The following is a 6,221-nucleotide window of genomic DNA, read 5'->3' as shown; positions in this document are numbered from 1 at the left end:
TAATTTTAACATACTCTTAGAGCGGAAACCCACTGCATTTGTGCATCAGGTCAGGTCATAGGTTTTAACGTGCAAATTCAGAGCAAGCTGTTGTAGCACACGCCTGTCATAGGCACAGGTGTCGAATTATTCCGGCTCCTCCGTCCAGGACAGGAAATGTGTCAGTTAGTAGCAAGGGATCTTTTATGTACACCAACACGCAAACACTATAGCATATATACCGGCCTCGATGGCGTCGTGGCAGGCCATCGGTCTACAGGCTGGTAGGTACTGGGTTCGGATCCCAGTCGAGGCATGGGATTTTTAATCCAGATACCGACTCCAAACCCTGAGTGAGTGCTCCGCAAGGCTCAGTGGGTAGGTGTAAACCACTTGCACCGACCAGTGATCCATAACTGGCTCAACAAAGGCCATGGTTTGTGCTATCCTGCCTGTGGGAAGCGCAAATAAAAGATCCCTTGCTGCTAATCGGAAGAGTAGCCCATGTAGTGGCGACAGCGGGTTTCCTCTCAAAATCTGTGTGGTCCTTAACCATATGTCTGACGCCATGTAACCGTAAATAAAATGTGTTGAGTGCGTCGTTAAATAAAACATTTCTTTTTTTCTTTCTATAGCATATACAACGGCCTTTGTGGTGCCCTAGCTATAATGAGAAATAGCATCATGGACCTACCGACAATTGACCCCTCCGTACGGCGTGATTGACAACCGCGCTGGACCAATCACGTTTCGCGGTTCAAAAACCGCGGGCCCAAATTTGCTTGGACGCCATTAGCTTAGACAACATAATTTTGTTCGATGTGTAACGTTTTTGTATAGTTAGCATTAAAATTAGTTAAAGCCGCACACCCTAGTTCCATCCAGCGAAAATAAATTATAATTTGGTTAATCTACAAACCTGTAACACACTTAGATCACGTTTGTATCAAATGGAGTGAAAAAGCATGTTTTATATTGATAAATACCATGGGAATCCCCATGTCCCAATTGCTTGAAATAATTTTGAAAGTTAGTATTCTGATGTCACCGGTAGATGTCGCTCGAAGCACAACAATGCCTACGTCACGACAAATTTCACAGAGTGCGCACAGACTTGGGGTGCGTTCTTTTCACCTCTCCTGGACATGTTTCAACTGTTCTGTCCTGGTTGTATCCCCTCTCCAGATATCGTAAGACTTCGCGCAATCAACATCCGATTTGTTGTTGTTCATTTGTGAGATTTTTCTTCACAGTTCGTGAACATTTTCAGTAACATTAAAGTTCAGACAAGTAAGTATCTCAATACAAAACGTTACAAACCCTTAAAACCAATATTTTTGCTAAGTCCTACGATATCTGGAGAGGGGATACAACCAGGACAGAACAGTTGGAACATGTCCAGGAGAGGTGAAAAGAACGCACCCCAAGTCTGTGAAATTTGTCGTGACGTAGGCATTGTTGTGCTTCGAGCGACATCTACCGGTGACATCAGAATACAAACTTTCCAAATTATTTCAAGCAATTGGGACATGGGGATTCCCATGGTATTTATCGATATAAAACCTGCTTTTTCACTCCATTTGATAAAAACGTGATCTAAGTGTGTTACAGGTTTGTAGATTAACCAAATTATAATTTATTTTCGCTGGATGGAACTAGGGTGTGCGGCTTTACGTTAGGTTTAGTGTTAGTGATAGTATTAACAAGCATGCTGGAACGTTAGGAAGTCTTAGCTTTTTTCCTTTTATTTTTGTTTGCATGTGTGTCGGCGTGAGTGTGTGTGTATGTGCTTTTGTGTGTGTGTGGGATGGGGGAGTGAGGGAGTAACCTATATGGTTCTGGAGTCATTCTCCAGAAAGTGGAACTTTTCATAAGCTTTATAAGTAATGGAATAAGTTGATTCAATGAACTTTATTCTTGCATGATATCAACATTAAATATTTTCTTGACAAGAAACTATAGATTGGCGAGCACTATAGCTTTATTTTGAAAATAATACAATCAAATATAATCATGTTAACGCAAATCATGTCATTGGTGTAACGGGACATTTGGTATCTCTTATAGGTACGTTGGAATAACTATGTGATGTGTTTTTTGGACTAGAATGTTAAATATTATGTCTTTGATCAATATTTCACTGACAAAATGTCAATATATATCTGTTTTAAATGCATATACCTGTAAATGGTACCCGATGATTGAATCACAGTTGTCGTAACACGCATTTTAACATTGTACATAATTTATTGGTTACACTAATCTGCAATATTGTTGGCTATTGAGAGGCATAATACATACAGCTATTCCTTGAATCATCACAATGTGTTGGTCCAAGCACTTTAAAATAAATCAAAGACACATTTCAGCATGTTACACCAATGACATAACTGTTACACCAATGATGCCATGTTACACCAATGACATGGACATAAACTCTTAAATAAAAGATTATAACCAAACTTGGAAACATGAAAATTTAAAATTAATAAAACGACACTAGTATAGGCCTACACGTATCTGATTGCATCTACACCAAAACTATGTTTTTGCAAAAACAACTAAAACGTTCATACTGATAGTGAATGTTTAATGTGTACGGAGTTCCAGTTTCTTTTCTATTTCTTCCCAAAGTTTTGGCTCTACCTGATAATACCTAGTTTATCGGGGCGCTCAGCCTTTTTCGGCTCAGTAATTAAGACACAGAATATCTTCTTCATCTTACCAGTTGATATCCTCTCTTAAATTTGGCCAAATATTTTTATTTCTTCCAAAAGAAAGAAATGTTTATTTAACGACGCACTCAACACATTTTATTTACGGTTATACGGCGTCAGACATATGGCTATTGACCACACAGATTTTGAGAGGAAACCCGCTGTCGCCACTACAAGGGCTACTCTTTCCGATTAGCAGCAAGGGATCTGTTATTTGCGCTTCCCACAGACAGGATAGCACAAACCATGGCCTTTGTTGAACCAGTTATGGATCACTGGTCGGTGCAAGTGGTTTACACCTACCCATTGAGCCTTGCGGAGCACTCACTCAGTGTTTGGAGTCGGTATCTGGATTAAAAATCCCATGCCTCGACTGGGATCCGAACCCAGTACCTACCAGCCTGTAGACCGATGGCCTAACCACGACGCCATCGAGGCCGGTAAAGATACTCCAGACTATTGGAGTCTGGAGTTTAGACTCTAAAAGTTTTATAAGCACCAGGCCTGATTTAGAATACCAGTGTCGGTATGTTCAGTGTGTTTCTTCTCGTCCTGAATGTCTGTAAGATAGCCCAAACCATTGGTAGATCCACTGAGGCCGGTATATTTCTACCGATGCTGTTCATACATTTAACCTGAACATCACCTTGTTCAGTAGTCAGTTATTTCACCAGGATATGCCTTTTCATCGTATACTAAAACACAGAACCTTTCCACAGTTATCATTAATGAGTTCAGGTCAATCTAGACCAACACTGTTGTTAACTGTTGATATCTCCAGGTGAGATTTGGTAGTTTTGTTCGATGTTGTGACAGATATTAAACTGAAATGTGATGGACCAAAACACAAGCAGTCAAAGACCTCGCTCTGAACTGAGCATTTACAGCTAACGTCACGTCTCCATTGTTTCCTTTGCTTTCGTTGTTCCCTATCTGTGAGTTGTGCAATACATTTACGTTTGCCACTGCCAACATCCTCATAGTACTTTTGCCGTTTAATCACAAGGTAGGCAGCTTATTTCTCGGGATTTTCATTCCTTCGTTGTCTAAACAGTCTTTGCCTCTCTTTGTTATTTAGTGGCATTTTTCTAATGAAAAAGAGAAGAAAAAACGGGTGTTGTATTATGACATATTTACGGTTTGCACATTTTAGGAAAATTATATAATGGTCAAGAAAGGGATCTTTTATATGTACCACTCAACAGGCAGGATAGTTTGAACAGTACAATATGTCTTATACAAGATATAGGATTCATGATTGCTCAAAACTAAAGTCGACGACAGTCACTTTTTGGACCCTTGTTTTGGCTACGTACACAATAAATAAAACATATCCAACGGTAATTTTTGATATGATATATTTAACAAAAGGTACTTTTTATTTCTTTCATCTTTTGAAACTTAAAATTAATATTGTGCCAAATTTATGAATAAATAAATAAAAATACCGACCTGTAAACAACGTTGTCTGCTTGTTATAGAAATTTGACAGGGTTCAAGGTTAGTAGACCAGTTTTTATTTTAATATGGCAAAGTAATATATAGCTAAATTAAAAAATTGTACCTGTTACAAAATATGGATTTCAAGTGAAATTACAGTAAGATATGCTATATTTATTGTGTACGAAGCCAAAACAAAGATGCGAAAAGTGACTGTCATCGACCGTAGATCTACAAAACAGATGATCAATTTCGTAAAATATTTTGTTTGGGATTCTATTTTTCCCTTAATAATTATGAACATTTAAACAAGGATTATGTTTCTACATCAAACAAAAGGAGTAGATATATGTGTCTGTCATTTGGGTAACTGAATGTCATTGGTGTAACATCTCAGTTCCAAAACAGTTGTTACACCAATGACTGTTACTCCAATGACAAAATCACATATAATTAAGGATTGCTCCCTTGTATGAATTTGGTTTTGGTGGCTAAAAACTTTTCTTACCTCAGTTTGACATTCATCAATCATAAAAAGCATCAAACATAATTAGAAAATCATTCTAACGATACAATGACTGGTACACCAATGACAAACATTAAATCTACTGCGCATTTTCTTTGAATTTAGGGGGAATTAAAAGCAAAACAAATCAACAAACTTACCAAATAATGTCCTCCAGCTTAACACTTGAGGTCTTGCTTCACTGCTGCCACCTGTAGGAAACTGTCTGAACTTCCAGGGAGAAGTTGGTTGCATTTTTCACAATCTAATTAAAATTAGCTCCACTATTACATGTGGATCTAACACCAGCCAGTTGGAGCTCATGTCCACCAATCAAAACCTTACTTGCAGAATCCTGCCAGTGATTTAAAACTAACAACACTGCGTAGTCCCCAATGTCCAGTTAACATTTCGTCTGTAAATAATAATTTAAATATTGACCAATCACACTTCGCCTTTTATAACGTTATTTGGGAGCATACAAATTCTAAAAATATCGGGCGAGTCTATTTTAGTGGCCAGGGTACAGCGAACCATACCAATACGTACGGGGTGGGTTATCAGTCTTCAATTTTACATTAAAAATTATTTATTTATTTATAAAAAAAAAAAAAAACTAAATTAGTCTTCAGTTTTACATTACAAATTATTTATTTTATAAAATAAAACATGTTTTAAGGCATTCGTAATTCACACGAAACATGTCGTATACCCTCAGGATAATTCGGAATGTTTTCAAATTATTTTTAAATCACTGGAAGGATTCTGCAAGTAAGGTTTTGATTGGTGGACATGAGCTCCAACTGGCTGGTGTGTAGATCCACATGTTAATAGTGGAGCTAATTTTAATTAGATTGCATTTTTTCACAGTTGTTACACCAAATGACAAGTAAACCGTGGGACACGTACTCAAGTACTTCGTAATTTTAAAAAGTATTTTGGTGATTTACTTTTGCACATGCTACACTATATCTTGGATCATACACTCGACATCTGTATTGGTTTTGTCCATATCAAACCAGAATTGATAATGCTGCTTAATGATATTATAGTAAGAAGTGATGTAGGGACACGTTACACCAATGACATTTGGTATACAATATGTGTTAGATCAATAGTATTTCAGGCATAGAGTGGCATGTATTGTAATCTGTTCCATTAAATATTCATATGCAATATTAATGTTAATGAAAAAATATATATATATTAAAGATTAACTTTAAAAAGTCGCCAGGACCAAAAAGTTCCATCTTCTGGAGAATGACTCTGTGAGCTTTAGGAGGATAAGGAAGTATTGTCTGGAAAGTTATAAATTAGGCAAATTTTATGTAGGGACCCTGAAATGTTTTGAAGCAAAAAAAATAAAAAAATAATTGTGATTTTTTGCAATCGGAACAGATCTGCCGGCTACGGTTTTTCGATTTAAGCCAGTGCATCACGACTAGCATATCAAAGGCTGTGGTATCTGCTATTCTGTCTGTTGGGTGGTGTATATACTGTATATAAAAGATACCTGGCTACTAACGTAGCGAGGTTGCACTCTAGACGTATACATGTCCAAAAGTACCAAAATGTTTGAC

Source organism: Gigantopelta aegis, chromosome 10 (assembly GCF_016097555.1).
Source record: "Gigantopelta aegis isolate Gae_Host chromosome 10, Gae_host_genome, whole genome shotgun sequence".
Taxonomy (NCBI): Eukaryota; Metazoa; Mollusca; class Gastropoda; order Neomphalida; family Peltospiridae; genus Gigantopelta; species Gigantopelta aegis.
The sequence above is the reverse complement of the archived record's forward strand: the minus strand, read 5'-3'. Positions refer to the sequence as shown.